The sequence below is a fragment of the Lactuca virosa genome, chromosome 3, assembly GCF_052849685.1.
Source record: "Lactuca virosa cultivar CGN04683 chromosome 3, Lactuca_virosa_CGN04683_v6, whole genome shotgun sequence".
Classification (NCBI taxonomy): Eukaryota; Viridiplantae; Streptophyta; class Magnoliopsida; order Asterales; family Asteraceae; genus Lactuca; species Lactuca virosa.
The window spans coordinates 125238741-125255975 of record NC_136428.1 but is presented as its reverse complement, the minus strand read 5'-3'; positions in this window follow the sequence as shown (position 1 = coordinate 125255975).

Genomic DNA, 17235 nt, shown 5'->3' with positions numbered 1-17235 from the left:
TTATGCCTTTACCAATTTAAGGGCATGCACGACGATTAACTTTTAAATGCTTTTAGTTCTAAAAAATTGAGTTAAGTAAAAAATTTTGTTTTACAATACGAATTTTTACTTTTATTTTAAACAAATAAAAACTATAACTTAACTTATGATTAATAGTTACTTTGCCAAACGTCCTTAATTGCTATCAATTGTATTCATCGTGTATCTCAAAATCTTTAAGTTTCTGGCAAAAAATAACCATATGCATTAATTTAGAATAACATCAACAACAACAGAAGTACAAAACAAGGGATGATTTAATAGCAAGTAAGAAACACGGAAACAATATGTAGTGAAACAAAAAAGACGACCTAACCAAAGTCGAATTGTATACCTAATCGGAAACATGGCCTAACAAATAGCATTACATACATCGTGGAGAAAAATGAATTGTGTCAACTACTAGAATATGGGATTAAGGAGATTTAAGTTGTGTTTGACGCGTCATAGCTAGTTTATTTTTCAAACTTTTTTACGCTGTCATGTTTGTCAAGCCAAAAAGTAACTTATAAGCTAGATATTTAAAAAGATACGTAAACTAGCTTTTCTTGAGTATTTTTTTTAATATTCCAAATATATCTTTAATTACTTACTGAAACTTATTATCCTAAATATCATTTTATGTAATTTCATATTTTTGAACTATTTTATCAGTTAGTTTTTACCCGTATATATTATTAAACATCATTTTTTATCAGCTAACTCTTCAAGTATCAACTTGTTTTTCAGATAGTAAAACAAACATAGCCTTAACGTTATCCACTTATTACTCGATAAACTCAAGAAAGACTACATTTTTAGTAATTTCTATTGATCATTCCGAAAATATTTCTTTCAATTTACTTGATAAATTAACTTAATTGTACAATAATATATTACATTACTTACGTTGAACACTTAAAATTATGTTAAGAATACATCAATATACCTCATATGTTGATGAATCAAAAGCATGCACATGAAGGAAATGATGAATTTAGAATCTCTTATCATAACTACTTGTTTTATGATAGTAATGAAACTCAGTCTTACTGGTTCCATTGGTGTTTCATTTATTATGATTTCCTACAAATCTTATTCAAACACCTTCCTATTTTTAGAAGGTAATCGATAAAAAATTCATTTAGCAAAAAACTATCACCATCCCCACAAACGAATGGCAGCAAACCAACAATATAGTAGTTTCCAAGTTACTGCTCAATATATTATCGTGCATGTAATTTATAATTTTACTGTGTGTCCCATCTGTTACATAAATATCTTGTGAATTAGCTCGCTAACTACTAGCGAGCTGCATATAGTTTTGTATATATAGTAGATGATGAGGACGAGGGAGAAAAACCTTTACAATACAACATATATTTATGAGACTATAATAAACGTTGTTTGTTGAAGAAAACAATGCCGGCAATGGAGATCAAGATGGTGATCCAGCATTTATCGATTACATCCAAGTAAGTTCATAAACGATATTTGGTTTTCCTTACTTTAAATCTTTCTTTTTTCACCGAATCACTAATAATCTAGTTCGTTTTGTATTGTTTTAATTTAGTTGTAAATAATACAAACAAACATATTAAAAATATCTCATATTTGTGGCCATTATGTCTGTTAGAAATGACTTCAAAGTTACAAACCTGAAGGACCAAGTGGCTTTGTCTCAGCCTCACGAGGCCATGCTAAAACTACATGAAAAGGTATACGGAAGAATCAGAACACTAGCATCTTAGCAATGGATGGTCCGTATGGCGTAGGTGCTGTTTGTTTTTCTAAAGCCAAAACGTCTCTAATCTGCGGACCACATCTGCAAGCCTCTGCAGCAGAAGAGGTGGACCAAACGTCTGCAGTCTGCAATAAGAAGACTGTTTGTTTTTTAACGTCTGCAGGCTGCTGAAATAAACTGAATTTTAAATAAAATTATTTTACAAACTTAAAATGATTTTTCATGCAATAATAGTCATCAATGGTCTTATAACATTGAAAATAAAATTCATGCAACTTAAAATGATTTTTAATAATAATAGTCTTATAACATTGAAAATAAAATTCATGCAACTAAATTAGTCATACAATAAAAAAATTTGTTTTACAATAACAATTTCAATTAAAACAATTCAATCTATATTGTGCATCAACTGATCAGCAATTTCATCCCGTAACTGAGTCATATATTCACGGTCTGCTGCAGTACCATGTGTTGGAATCCCGTCTTCATCATCATCAATGGCCACATTGTTATTTCGAAACGGGACATTGGGTTCATCGTATCGTGCAAAATACTCATCACTCAGTCCTTCTCTCCTTATATAATTATGAAGCGCGAAACATGTCATGCCAATGTTTCTTTGTGTCACAAATGGGAATGGTGCCATCCTCTTCAATATAGGGAAGCGTGCTTTCAAAACACCAAAAGCACGCTCAATGACATTCCGAAGTTTTGCATGTCCATGGTTAAATTTTTCTTTATTGGTCAATGCACGTCTTTGACGAAAATCTCCAAGCTAATACCTCACATTACGATAAGGGGCCATAAATCATCGAGTGTGTGCATACGCGGCATCACAAAGCTAATATTTGTCTGAAAAAAATGCAAAACACTAATCAATTTTCAAATTAAGATAAAAATATTTAAAAAAAACAAAAACTTACATGCTGGTGGAAACGGAAATGATGCTTGTGGATCGGCTACTGCTTCTGATAATATTCTAGAGTCATGCGCTACCCCTTCCCACCCGGTCATAACAAATGTAAAAATCATCTTGAAGTCACAAATTGCCAATACGTTTTGGTAGCAATCTCCCTTTCCCCTACTTCTATATAAGTCTTGTTTCTTAGCAGGGACAACAGCATGTATCAAAGTGCCATCAAGTGCACCAACCGCTCCTTTGAAAACCCTTCGTAGCCTCCTATTATGTCCTGGAATGTTTGGATTCGGATTAAAAGAAGTTGGTACTATAACATCTTGTGCGAAAAGCATCATTTTTTCCAACACTTCATAAAAAAATTTATGAATTGTTTGCTTCGAGTGTTGAAATCTCCGCTTGATAATCACGTAACGTTGATTATGGCCGATCATCATCAAAAACATAGCCATCTTTTCCTCAACCGATACATGTTTGCTGTCCTTTAATGAGTAATTTGCTCTAAAATGAGCACATAGTCGTACAAAAGAGTCACGAGACATGCGTAATACTTCAACACATTGTAAACGATTACGGTGTAATAACTCCAATGTGTATTCATGTCCCGTCATTTCCGAATCATTATCCCGCAATCGTTTCACACCCCTCTTCCAAAAATAACGGATGTATAGGTACATAAGAATTACGAGAAGTAACTTTTGATCGTGATCCATATGAACCTAAAATCAATAAAGTAGAACTTTAAAAAACATTACATTAACCATATTTCAAGTAGCAAAAAAAATTACATAAACCATATTTCAAGTAGGAAATAAACATTACATTAATCATATTTCAAGTACCAAAAAAACATTACATAAACCATATTCCAAGTAGCAAAATAACAAAAAATAGTTCCAACAAGGGCAAAAAGACCTAACAAAATAGTTCCAACAAAGGCAAAAACATTTAACAAAATAGTTCCAACAAAGCAAAAAAACATAACAAATAGTTTCAACACTAGAAAATCATCGAACAATCTTTCCATCCTTCAAAACTCCTAAACTTGTACCCGTCATCTCAAGCCATCCTCGTAATATCTCGGGAACATCGGGCAAATGCATCCACATCTCTCTCTCATGTTCATGGTCCCTCCAAAAATATGATATGCGACAAAGCGTAAAGGATCTGTAGGGCCTAACTGAAGCACCTCTAACTTCTCTAAACATTGAGGAATTGTATACCCTTTAGTCAAACTTTGTAGAGCTTTTTTCATTTCAAATGCTAAATCGTCAGCAGTAATAGAAGTTTCATCAGGTGAAGAAGCAGACGGTGAGGCACTAGGAGCTACAGGAGTTGAGGGTTTAGCCCTTTTGTTGGGGTTACCGGATGGTGAAGCAGTATATGGTGAAGCAGCAGAAGGTGAACCAGCAGAAGGTGAAGCTGCAGAAGGTGAAGCAGCAGAAGGTGGTGGCTCATGATGGGAAGTGTCAACACCATCATCATCTATTGCATGAAAAGGGGTGGCGGTGATCTGAAGTGGTGGAACACGACAGGAGGATGCTCCAGCTACTGATGATGATTGGGTTGAGTAACTCCTAAAATTACCAGTGGCACTATTTCCATCAAAAAGACGTGCACAAAGATCTGGAAAAGGCAGTGGAATTGTTCTCAATGAAGCAGCTTTCGGATGCCCCTAAACCCAAATGTAACAAAAAATAGTATAAGAATATTTGGCAACTTCAAACGTAAATGTTATATATATATATATATATATATATATATATATATATATATATATATATATATATATATATATATATTAATGTATATGTACCTTCTTAAAATCATCCCACTCCTCGGCTGTTAAATTAAAAGTGTTTGTTTGAGAATTGTATATATTACCAGTTTTGTTTTTTAAATATACCCATCCTGTGTATTTGGCTTTCAGATTGTCATATGCGTTTTTCATTTGTTTTTGACTCAACTCAAACCCAAATTTCTCCTTAAGAACTCTTCCAAGCCTTATCCATGAGTCTTTCTGCAAACTCAATCCTTTCTACCGACACTCTCTACTTCTTCAATACAAGTATCCAATAAGCATTTTAAATGCTCATTGGTCCATTGTTGTATTTCTCCCATTTCTAATAAGCAATATATCATAGACAATAATAATTTCATAAGGTATTGTAGCATTCACAAATTGACAAATATGATTTCATAAGGTATTGCATATCATACACATTCCAAAAAAAAAAATAACGATTTGAAACAATAAAGAGTATTTCAAAACCAAATAACAATAAACAATCAACAACTAACATCATTATTTCATATTTCCAAAACCAAACAACAATTTTCAACAAATTCAATAACAATTTTAAGCACATTCAACAACAATTTTAAGCACATTCAACAACAATTTGAAACAATAATAAGTATTTTCAGCCTCCTATAACAGCAAAAAAAGATTTTCAGCCTCCTATTTCAACAATTTGAAACAATTTTTAGCATATTCAACATATTTTTACAGCAATTTCAGCAACATTAAACAACAAATTTAAACAATTTAAAACAATTTTCAGCAACATTTAACACCAATTAACAACAATTTGAAACACTAGAATTTTCAGCAACAATTTGAAGCAAGAAAATCTATATTTTCTTCAATATTTCGGATTTCAATATCAAAAAACAAGAATTTTAGTGCATTATAGAGTTTTCCAGCAAGACTGATCGTTAATTTCATGGTTGAACTGCAAAAAAAAAAAGGAAAGGAAACAAACCTGTTGCTGTTGCTGTTCGCTGTTGCTGTTCGCTGTTGCTGTTCGCTGTCGCTGTTGCTATTCGATGTTGTTGTTGGCTGTTGTTGCTCGCTGATGGCTTGGAACGGAGGTTGTTCGCTGATGGCTTGGAACGGAGGTCGCTGGTCGGAGAACTCGCCTGGACGCCTTCGATTGGAGAGGATGGCGGCGACTGGCGGTGCTAATCGCCGGTGATGGTGGACGATCGATTGAAGATGGAGTGCTTTTGTCGGCTGGGAATTTTGGTTAGGGTGGGAAGTTTTGACGATGGAGGGGGAAACAAAAAGGAGGCGTGTTTTTTTTTTAGGTTAAATTCACTTCGCAGACCTTAGAAGAGGCTGACCCAAGTCTGCGTGGTGAAGACCTCGCGCAGACGTTTTCATGTCTGCACACTTCAGAAAAACAAACGCACTTCAAACCTATAAGTCTGCGTGTGGTCTGCGCCGCGCAGACAGAAGACCTCGCGTAGATCTGCAGAGAAAAAACAAACGCCCCCTTAGTCTCTACCTCACGAAGTCGTGTTGCACTTATATTGAAGAATAAGAACTCCAAACGTTGAGGCTTGTGTGGTATACGCTATTTGGTTGATGTCTCTTCACCATTTGGAAGTCACCAATACGTCGAGGCAAGTTGTTTACTCGTCGCATCACAAGTTAGCGCAAGAGACATCCTAAAGCCCCATTGGGCTTTAATCAAGCTCATGCCCATTTTTTTTAGTACGTAGATAAAATGAGAGAGGGAGATTTTAATTTTAAATCCCTATAATACACTCATATTTTTTTACCTTTCAATTTACTCAAAATTACCCCATTAAAAGTTGTATTTCTTTTGATCCTTGTATTGTAAAACAATATCTTTCACTAGTGGATCTCTCGATGGTTTCATGTGTACATGGTTTTTCCCGATTTGGGACTTCCACATAAATTTTAGTGTATTTGTATCTAATCTTCAATACTTTACACTTTTTTTGGTCAATTCTCATTATATATTGGTGATTACTATTCTTATCAGGTATTATCCACATTGCCAATTTATTTGAAGAATTTTGATTATTTAGGACATTGCACTTTAGTTAATTTATCACTTTGGTATACTTTTGTTAATTAAAAAGTGTTTATAGTTCTTTTTTGATTAGTTATTATCAACAATTGGTATCACGGGTTTTCTTAAGTTGAGTGACATCTCAATATTAAGGGTTCTTCACTACTATAGAAACTATGAGATTTGATATTCCATTGTTAGATAGAAATACAAGGTTTCTATTATTAAAAGTATAAATGAAAGATATTTTGATTCAACTAGATGTACACCCAAATTTATTGAGTTTTGAGTGATGTCGACTTCATGGTCCGATGAAGAAAATCAAACAATGGATTTGAAAGCATATTTAAAAATTTGTTTACATTTACCTAATGACATTTTGCAAGATGTTTTGAATGAGACTTGTGCAATGACTATTTGGTCGAAATTAGAGAAATTATGGTATGCTAAACATGAACCCATGTTGTGTTGGCAATGAGAGCAAGATATTCGACCTTCATCGCAATGGTCCGTATTTTGTAGCGATGTGTACTTTTAGGTGGTCAATAGGTTTTGATATGTCTCTTTCACACATGGGTTTCCATTTGTTGGAAGGGGATGGAACATAAAAATAAGTAGGATATTGAGTGACCATAACGCCGTAAGGTGATTTGACTGAAGGTTCATAAATGGAGGCTCTGTGGAGATCAAATCTATAATGAACCAGATTTTCCATACATATAATCTAAGGGAAATATCGGTGTTTTCATATAATTGTAGAATTCTACTCTAATTAAAACACTTTACTACCTAGGATAAATCATGGGTTTACAACAAAAGTCTATCATACAAATTGAAATAACAAGGAAATACAATAAAATGTAATCTACTATCTATTTCTTCCTTGTGCTCTTGTCTTCTCCTCTGGTACCACGGCTGCTACAACCTGAACCTGCACAATATAAAATCTATGCAGTACCCGACACAACGTGTTGTTGTGTTTGGTGAGTTATTCTTCTGTCTTTTCTTTTCTTTCTCATACTTTCCAACCTAATCTCTTTCTCTTAGTAGCATACACTGCTACTCTTCTCATTCATATATTTCTTCTACTCTTTCTCATCTCATCTATCTCTTTCTTTGTCATCTACTATGTTCCTCATACTCGTCCCTTAGCCTATTCTCAGGCTCTTTTCGTACTCTGTACATACTCTATCTCTGTCTCGAACTCTGTATATTCTCTATTCTTTCTCTTTTTTTCTCTATCTCTTTTCTACTCTTTCTCTACGCAAATCTTTCTCTTCTCTACTCTTTCTCTTGTCTATTCTCACCTTTACTGCCTGAGCACTATGTTCTCATCTAGACCCAACAGTCACATCTCACGCTCTAATCTTCTCTATCTTCTAAGGGAATCAATATCCCACTAGCTCTACTGGGTATTCTCATATGGTCTTAACTTCTCTCTCTTTCGCTCTCTCTATCTTTCTCTCTCTCTCTCTCTCTCTCTCTCTCTCTCTCTCTCTCTCTCTCCTCTCTCTCTCTCTCTTAGGGTCCTTCGTAGATCCTTAATCTTTCTTCTTACTCATGGATGTCTGACGGATTTCATACACTTAACACCTTTTGGGTTACATCTAAGTTATTACAAAGAACTCATTTATCTTGTTCCTATCAAGGAACCTTCATGTATCTTCTCTAACCATACACAATGTAGATTCATGCAAGAACTATCTATCTACATTCACAAAGGGAATCATAATTTCCTTCCCTATAGGGACATACTATCATTCTGAAGGAATCATACTGATATTGCCATATTTATACATATTTTTAGGCAGTATTTGAATACATTCTGACTAATAATTTGGTTATTTGCATAGATAAATGATACTTATAGGATTAAATTATATTTTGCAGCCAAAAAGAAGTCATTTTGAAGAATAAGGACTGAAAGTGACAGGAACCGGAAATTTGGAGGATAAAAGCTTAAAAGATGAAAAATTTAGCAAAAAGGCGTACTCACGACGTGAGAAACAAAGGCTCACGACGTGAGCATGGATATTCTAGAAGATAGACATACGGAAGAAAAAGAATTCGTGTTGGATAGAGATTCATTCGAACTCACGCCCTGAGCTTCCTTGCTCACGACGTGAGGAGGGCAAAATCAGAAACTATAAATACCCTTGATCCACACGATTTTAGAGGTTGGCTGGTGAGAGAAGAGTTACCAGAAGTCGATTTTCAGAGGTTTAGAAGGTTAGAAACCTGGTAATAGCACCAAGGGAGAAGGAGAAGATCATAATTTACATTCTAGTTTGGTACTTTACTATGCTTTCAATTATGAATTGTTTTAGTTTGATCGTTAGTATGAGTAGCTAAATCTAGTTGCTTCTGCTAGCTAGATGAAGCTGGAACTCATGGTTTGTTTATATTAATTGAGATTTTTCTAGTTGGTTAATGACTTGTGTTTGATTGTTTATACCTAGCATGATTAATTTGATACTAGATTGCTTAAACTCATATTCTGTGTAGCTTAGTGACAAATAATCTGCATGAATTTGATTACCTAGTAATTTAGTGAACATTAGATTATTAGAGCTCAGATTGAACCAATCTTAGATAAGTTATTGAAGTATTGAATTTGGCTGTGCTGGATAACTCATATTATGAACATAATTATGTTTGTTAACTCAATCATACATAGCTCCAATTCTACTAAATAGTTAATTCTATGTTAAATTATGTGTGCCTAGGCATAGATCTACATGAATTAATTCGACATTAGTTAAATTGGAATTGAATTGCTAATAATACATTAATTGGTAACCAATGAGAATTGTCATAATTAATAGTTAAACCATTGAGGGAGAGTGGATTCAAACTAACAGAAGTGTTCTTATTATTTGATTGAATTATGTTTGAGAATTTAAGTTTGTCTAAACTTGCAAAATTAGATAAAACCGATTACTTTACTAGAATTTTAGGTTAATTTAATAGTAAGTAGGTTAACTAATCAATACCGTTCCCTGTGTTCGATACCCGACTTACCCAAAGTTATACTATAATCTGACTAGGTATACTGCCTATAGGTGCATAGTTGTGACATCCCCATTTTCACGGCCAGAAAAGACCGATTTGTTTATGCTTTGTTTAAAAATCAGAGTAATAATTTTAAAAAAAGAGTTGCGGAATTTGTTCCCAAAAAGAAAATTTGATAAAGATTTATCAAAGCATTTCCATAGAAATGTATTTCATTAAAAAGACTCGGGATGTCATGTTCGATACAGATCAAAAGCAAAAACAGTACAACATAAGCCTTACTACATTATTTCGTATTTACAGACCTAAAATCCCTTATCTCTCATCCAAACACCTATTCTCATGCGCCACTACCTGTAATACAAGAAACTGAGTGGGTCAGGCTTCGGAGCCTGGTGAGCACATAGGGTTTTCAACCCACAATAAATAAGTTTATTAACTTTATCAAACCAATCAAACCCAATTACCCCTTCCCGTTATCCAAACTTTACGTCCCTAAAACATCTAACACAAGGGACCTAGTCTAAGGACTTTCATCGGGGTGACAAGACATGCTTCGGGGGTTCCTCAGCAATTCATGTCAAATAAGGCAACCATGTGGCAGATGGAGTACTGCTGGGGAGCACACAGTTCAAATAAACACCTACAGGTTGCGAGCCTGCTAGCGTTCCACTGGACTGTCTAGAATAGTTTGTGGTCGTCATCTATACTCCGCTAGATGACTAGATCATCAATAACATCAATAACAAGGCCTCTGATTGTTTTATTTTGTCACACAACAACTATTACATCTACCCATGTTTTACCCAACACATTTTCTAGATATAAAATAATATACCGTTTAAATTATTTAAAACATGTATAAAATCGTTCATCCAACATAGATAGCAAGTATACAGATAATATGCACACGTAGCATGTAATTTATATAAAATACTTCATATCTATGTGTAAGATGAAAGTAACTATGTACTCACTTGATTAGGTGGTGACTCTGCACTTGGATAACACTTCGTTACTTTTAAAACAATTTCCTTCGACAAAACCTAGTATCATTACCACTAGGGTTTAGTCTAATATTTACCGAGACTAATTAATAGTCTAGCCATTATTACTATTATATAAGTGTTAAGCAACACTCTTATATAACTCATAATAATATCCCAAATAATTATTTTAAGGTCCTAATAATGTTACTATAATTAATTAGAAGTTATATTAAAAATAGTGTAGACGTAGCTCACTTACAGTGGGTTTTCTCGAAAACTGGGCTTCGCTTGGAGCAGCGTTTCCGAACCGAAAGACCCTTTTTCTCGGGACTCCGGGAGCCTCGGGGCTTCCTTCGGGTGCTAGGGGGTTTACCTAGGCTTAGGGGGGGGGGGGGGGTTAGGAGTGGTGGAGAGAGAAACTAGTGAGAGAAAGAAGAGGTTTTGGTGTGATTTCCTCGGCAGCCCTTGCAGCCTATTTATAGGCGCAAGCCTCCGGTTGTACGTTGGGCGTACAGCAGCACCACGCGGGGCGTAGTTCGGATAGGGACGACAGGTGGCGAGACCTCGGTGGGGCGACGTGGAGCTTCCGAGACCAAGCGAATTCGGATGCGGGGCGTTCCTTCTACGCGGCGTGTATGCGAAGGGCATGCGTCATTCATCCGGAGCGAGGCGTGATCAGCAACCGACGGCCTAGATCATACCACGTCATCAATTTCGCATCAGTCTCGAAATTTTCCTTCCTGACTTCTAAAATTCATAACTTTCGCATACGAGCTCCGTTTTTGATGTTCTTTATATCCACGCGTAGGCGGGAACATAATCTACAACTTTCGTTTAGACTACGTCGGCTAATTTTGACTTTATTTTTAAAGTTATATTTTTAACAGGCCGGGACAGGATTGGTCCGTTAAAAATTCATAACTCCTTCATCCGACGTCCGTCTTCGTCTATCTTTTTATTGTTACGCTACTATTAACGAGATCTTCGATTCTCGTTTAGGTTGTGTCGGTTAAAAACCGCTCTATCTAATATTCAAACTTCGGGTTGTACACTGTTAAGTCGAAACTTCGAAAAATCATAACTTCCTCATACGAAGTCAGATTTGGGCGTTCTTTTTACGGACGCTCTCGGATTAACATATTCTACGACTTTCGTTTAGATTGCTAAGGCTAAAAATCGTTCTATCGTAAATTCTGTATTTACGCTTCCCGGTGCCGTGCCGGTTCCGTCGCGAAACTTCGACGGGTCATAACTTCTTCGTTATAACTCAGATTTCTGCGTTCTTTATATCCCCGGAATCCTTGTTTCGACCACTACAACTTTATGTAAAGATATCGGGTTTATCTCACACTTTAATTTTGACGCTTATTTTTATTCTTTATTAATTATATCTTTATAATTAAGTATAAAGCACATAAATTAACATAATTCACATAATACTCAAATAATTCATTTTTATTACTTCAAAAAGAGTTACAATAGTTGAACTAGACTATTACATCATCTATTAATGCTTAGCACTGAAACGCGGGCGTTACAATTCTCTCCCCCTTAGGATGATTCTGTCGCAGAATCATGCATCAACGAACAGATGTGGGTAGCGACTCATCATGTCACTCTCTGTTTCCAAGGTGAGATTCGGCCCATTCGAATGTTTCCAACAGACTAGCACCAAGTCGACCATCTTGCGTCGTAATTTGTTAGTCTTATGGTCAACAATTGCCTCGGGCTCTTCAATCAACATCTTATTCTCATACATTCTTAACTCTGAGATTGGAATTATGTCGGGAACTTCTCCCGTGAACTTTCTCAGATAACACACATGGAAGGTGTTATGAATACCATCCAGTTCTTCGGGCAATTCGAGCTTGTAAGCTTGGTTCCTAATTTTATGAAGAACTTTAAACGGTCCAATAAACCTTGGACTCAACTTTCCTCGTTTCCCAAATCTTATAAGTCCCTTCCACAGTGAGACTTTAAGCAAAACTGAATCCCCAACTTCGAATGTCATCGGTCGGCTATTCTTATCTGCGTAGCTCTTCTGACGATCCTGAGCTGCTAACATTCTTTCCCTAATCACCTTCAACTTCTCAGCAGTCTCATGGACTATCTCGGGGACATAAACTGCTTTTCCCCAGCCTCAAGCCAACAAGACGGCGTACGACACTTTTGTCCGTACAAAGCTTGATAGGGTGCCATCTTGATGCTCGAGTGGAAACTGTTATTGTAGGAAAACTCTACCAAAGGTAAGTGCTCATCCCAGTTACCTTGGAACTCCAGGGTACGTGCTCTCAGCATATCTTCCAGTGTTTGAATCGTTCTTTCGCTCTGACCATCAGTTTGTGGATGGTAAGTTGTACTCAAACACAACTTCGTACCCAATTCCTCTTGTAGACTTCTCCAAAATCTGGACGTGAAACGACTGTCACAATTTGATACAATCGTTAGAGGAACGCCGTGAAGTCTTACAACTTCCTTTACGTAAGCATTTGCAAGCTTATCCATAGACCACCTCTCGTTGGCATGAAGTGTGCACTCTTAGTAAAACGATCCACGACCACCCAAATCATGTCGTAACCGCTCTTCGTCCTAGGTAGTTTAGTCACAAAATCCATGGTGATGTCTTCCCATTTACCCATGGGTACAGGTAAAGGTTCTAAACTCCTATACGGTTTCTGATGTTGTGCCTTAACTCTAGCACAAGTTACGCACTCGGCCACATACTTTGCAACATCAAGCTTCATCGTCGGCCACCAATAGTAGGGTTTTAGGTCCTTATATATTTTTGTGCGGCCGGGATGAATTGAGTACATGGTCTTGTGTAGGGATGAGATTTAGAACCGGAAAACCGGACCGGAACCGGTATCGGACCGGAACCGGAACCGTTAGAACCGGAATATGTAAAACCGGTCCGGGTCCCGGTTTTAAATAATGGCTCTATCTGGGTTCCGGGTAATCCGGGTTTCGGGTCCTTCGGGTCCGGGTAAACCGGGTTTAAGAACCGGAACCGTGTTAGGAATCGGAACCGGTTTCTATGGAAAGTTTAAAACATGCATATCTCATTCGTTTGAAGTCGGATTGACATGAGGTTTTTTTTCCATAGTATAGTTTATAACTTTAACATGATTTTAGACTATAATTTTGTCATTTTTGGGTTTATATTCATTGACTTATAGTCTAAGTCGGGATATCAAAGCTGGAAATTTTATGTTTTTCAGCTTTTTTTGTATTCTGTGATAGTTTTAAAACATGCATATCTCATTCGTTTAAAGTCGGATTGGCATGAGGTTTTTTCCATAGTATAGTTTATAGTTTGTAGATGATTTTAGACTATAATTTTGTCATTTTTGGGTTTATATTCATTGACTTATAGTCTCTCAAAGTCGGGATATCAAAGCTGGAAATTTTATGTTTTTCAGCTTTTTTTATATTCTGTGATAGTTTTAAAACATGCATATCTCATTCGTTTGAAGTCGGATTGGCATGAGGTTTTTTACATAGTGCAGTTTATAGTTTGTACATGATTTTAGACTATAATTTTGTTATTTTTGGGTGTTTATTCATTGACTTATAGTCTCTCAAAGTCGGGATATCAAAGCTGAAAATTTTATGTTTTTCAGCTTTCTTTGTATTTTGTGATAGATTTAAAACATGCATATCTAATTCGTTTGAAGTCGGAATAGCATGCGGTTTTTTCCAAAGTGTATTATAGAGTTTGTACATGATTTTAGACTATAATTTTGTCATTTTTGGTTTCATATTCATTGATTTATAGTCTCCCAAAGTTGGGATATCAAAGCTGCGAATTTTTTTTTTTTTTCTCAACTTTATTTTTGTATTTTGTGAAATTTTAAAACATGCATTCGACCCACTTTACCCGGTTCCCCGGCTTTTTCGGTTTTAGACCCAATTTACCCGGTTCCATTCGACCCACTTTGATATTTCCGGGTTTTTCGGTTCTAGACCCACTTTATCCGGTACCTTACCCGGAACCGAACCAGAACCGGTTCCTATATACCGATCCGGTTTCCGGTCCTAAAAAATCTCGTTAACCGGTTCCCGGGTTTTCCGGGTCCGGGTCTACCGGTCCGGGTTTGGACCCACTCTCATCCCTAGTCTTGTGAGCTTCTTCCATCAGAAGATCTCTTACTCCTCCTGTCTTAGGTACCCAAATCCGATCTTGGAATACCTTCAGTCCTTGACTGTTTGTATCGAACACTAACGTTTTACCCAAACGTTCTTCCTTTCGGTAATTCTTCTCTGAAGCTTCTTCTTGAGTTTTCCTGATACTTTCCACAATCGTTGAGACAACTTCTATTCTCAACGCTCTTGGCTTTCTTCTCTCAAGGTTGACTTTCCGACTGAGAGCATCAGTGACAACATTCGCTTTACTGGGGTGGTAAAGTATCTCACAGTCGTAGTCTCATATTCAATTCCTTCTGATTAAAGAGATACTGGAGACTCTTATGATCAGTGAAAAGTTTGCACTTCGTGCCATATAGGTAATGCCTCCATATCTTTAGAGCAAATACTACCGCTGCCAACTCCAGATCATGAGTGGAGTAGTTCTTTTCATGATCCTTCAATTGTCGAGATGCATATGCTATCACTTTTTCTCTTTGGGTCAGAACACAACCTAACCCGACTCCAGATGCGTCACTATAGACCGCAAAGTCTTCTACTCCATCGGGTAGAGAAAGAATCGGTGCTTCACATAATTTCTTCTTTAGCTTCTCGAATGCTTCTTCGTGCTTCTCAATCCATGTATAAGTAGCTCCTTTATGGGTCAAAGCTATCAATGGAGTAGCTATCGAAGAAAAGCCTTGGATAAATCGTCGGTAATATCCGGCTAATCCTAGAAAGCTTCGAATCTCTGTGGGACTTTTCGGTCGTTCCCACTTCATCACAACTTCGATATTTGTTGGGTCAACCATTATCCCTTCTTGGTTAACCACATGACCAAAGAATTGGACTTCTCGGATCCAAAAATCACACTTGGAGAACTTTGCATACAAATTCTCCTTCTTTAACACTTCTAACACTTCTCGCAAGTGTCTGCCATGCTCCTCCTGGCTTTTTGAGTAAATCAGAATGTCATCTATGAACACTATCACGGATTTATCGAGGAATGGTTTACAAACCCTGTTCATCAAATCCATGAATGCTGCTGGAGCATTGGTTAGTCCAAACGACATAACCAAGAATTCATAGTGTCCATATATTGTTCTGAATGCAGTCTTCTCGATATCCTGATGTGACATCCCCATTTTCACGGCCAGAAAAGACCGATTTTGTTTATGCTTTATAAAAATCAGAGTACCTCTTTTAGTGAAAATGTTGCGGAATTTGTTCCCAGTAAAACATGATAAATACGTTATCAAAACATTTCCGAAGAAATGTATTTTTATTCATTTTAAAACATTTGGGATGTCATCGTCAATACAGAAACATAAGCATAAACAGAACTTACATTCATTTACACTAGTGATCTACATCTCTTTAATCTCTCAGTGTAATGTAACTTCATATCGACACCTGTGATACAAATAAGCTTGAGTGGGTCAGGTTGGGAAACCTGTTGAGTACATAGGGTTTTCAACCCACAATAATATAATTATTATGTTTAATCATCAAACAATCAATCAACCCAATTACCCATCCCCATTATCTTATTTACTCATAAGGGTCTACCCTAAGAATCAGCTATTCCTCGTTCACTCATTCCTAAGGATTATCCTAAGGAATAGGCACGAAATTCATCGTTGCTAATGACATATCTGTCAAGCACAGCTACTAATATTATCACTTAGGCGTAGCTGCCAGAATTGTGGCATTCTTTATGGGGCGCATCTGCCGGTATTGTCCTTTAGGCGCATCTATCGGGGTTATGAGGTTCTCTATTAGGCGCTTCTGCCGGTAGAGTCCTTTAGGCGCATCTGCCAGGGTTATCTCGTTTATTGATAGTATCGTTTCCGAGAATCCACTCGCAATACATGTCAATGGGTTTTCATCTCGTTTATCGACAGTATCGTTTCCGAGAATCCACTCGCAATACATGTCAATGGGTTTTTAGAGTACAACTGGTGAATACACAGTTCAAATAACACCTACAGGTTGCGAGCCTGCTAGTGTTCCACTGGACTGTCTAGAATAGTCTGTGGTTGTCATCTATACTCTGCTAGATGACGGGGCCAACACTTGGGTAAAACGCTTCTCTCATGATTCACATCTCACCCTTATCTCATGGTCTATATCACCTCTCATCATTTTATTTTTTTGTCACACAACAACTATTTCATCTACCCATGTTTTACCCAACACATTTTGTAGATATAAAATACATATACAGTTTAAATCATTTAAAACATGTATAAAAATCTTTCACCCAGCATAGACGGCAAGTATACAGACAATATGCACACATAGCATGTAATTTATATTAAATACTTCATATCTATGTGTAAGATGAAAGTAACTATGCACTCACTTGTTAAAGTGATGATTCCAAACTCGGACAGCGCTTTGCTTCTTAACAATATAATTTCCTTCGACGAAACCTAGTATTATTACAACTAGATTTTAGTCTAATATTTACCGTGACTAATTATTAGTCTTAGCGTTATTATTATTATATAAGCGTTTAAACAATATTTTCCAACTACTATGTACAGACAGGGGCCAGACATAAAACACCGGAAGGCAGAACCATTTTGGCATATAGCACTTCTG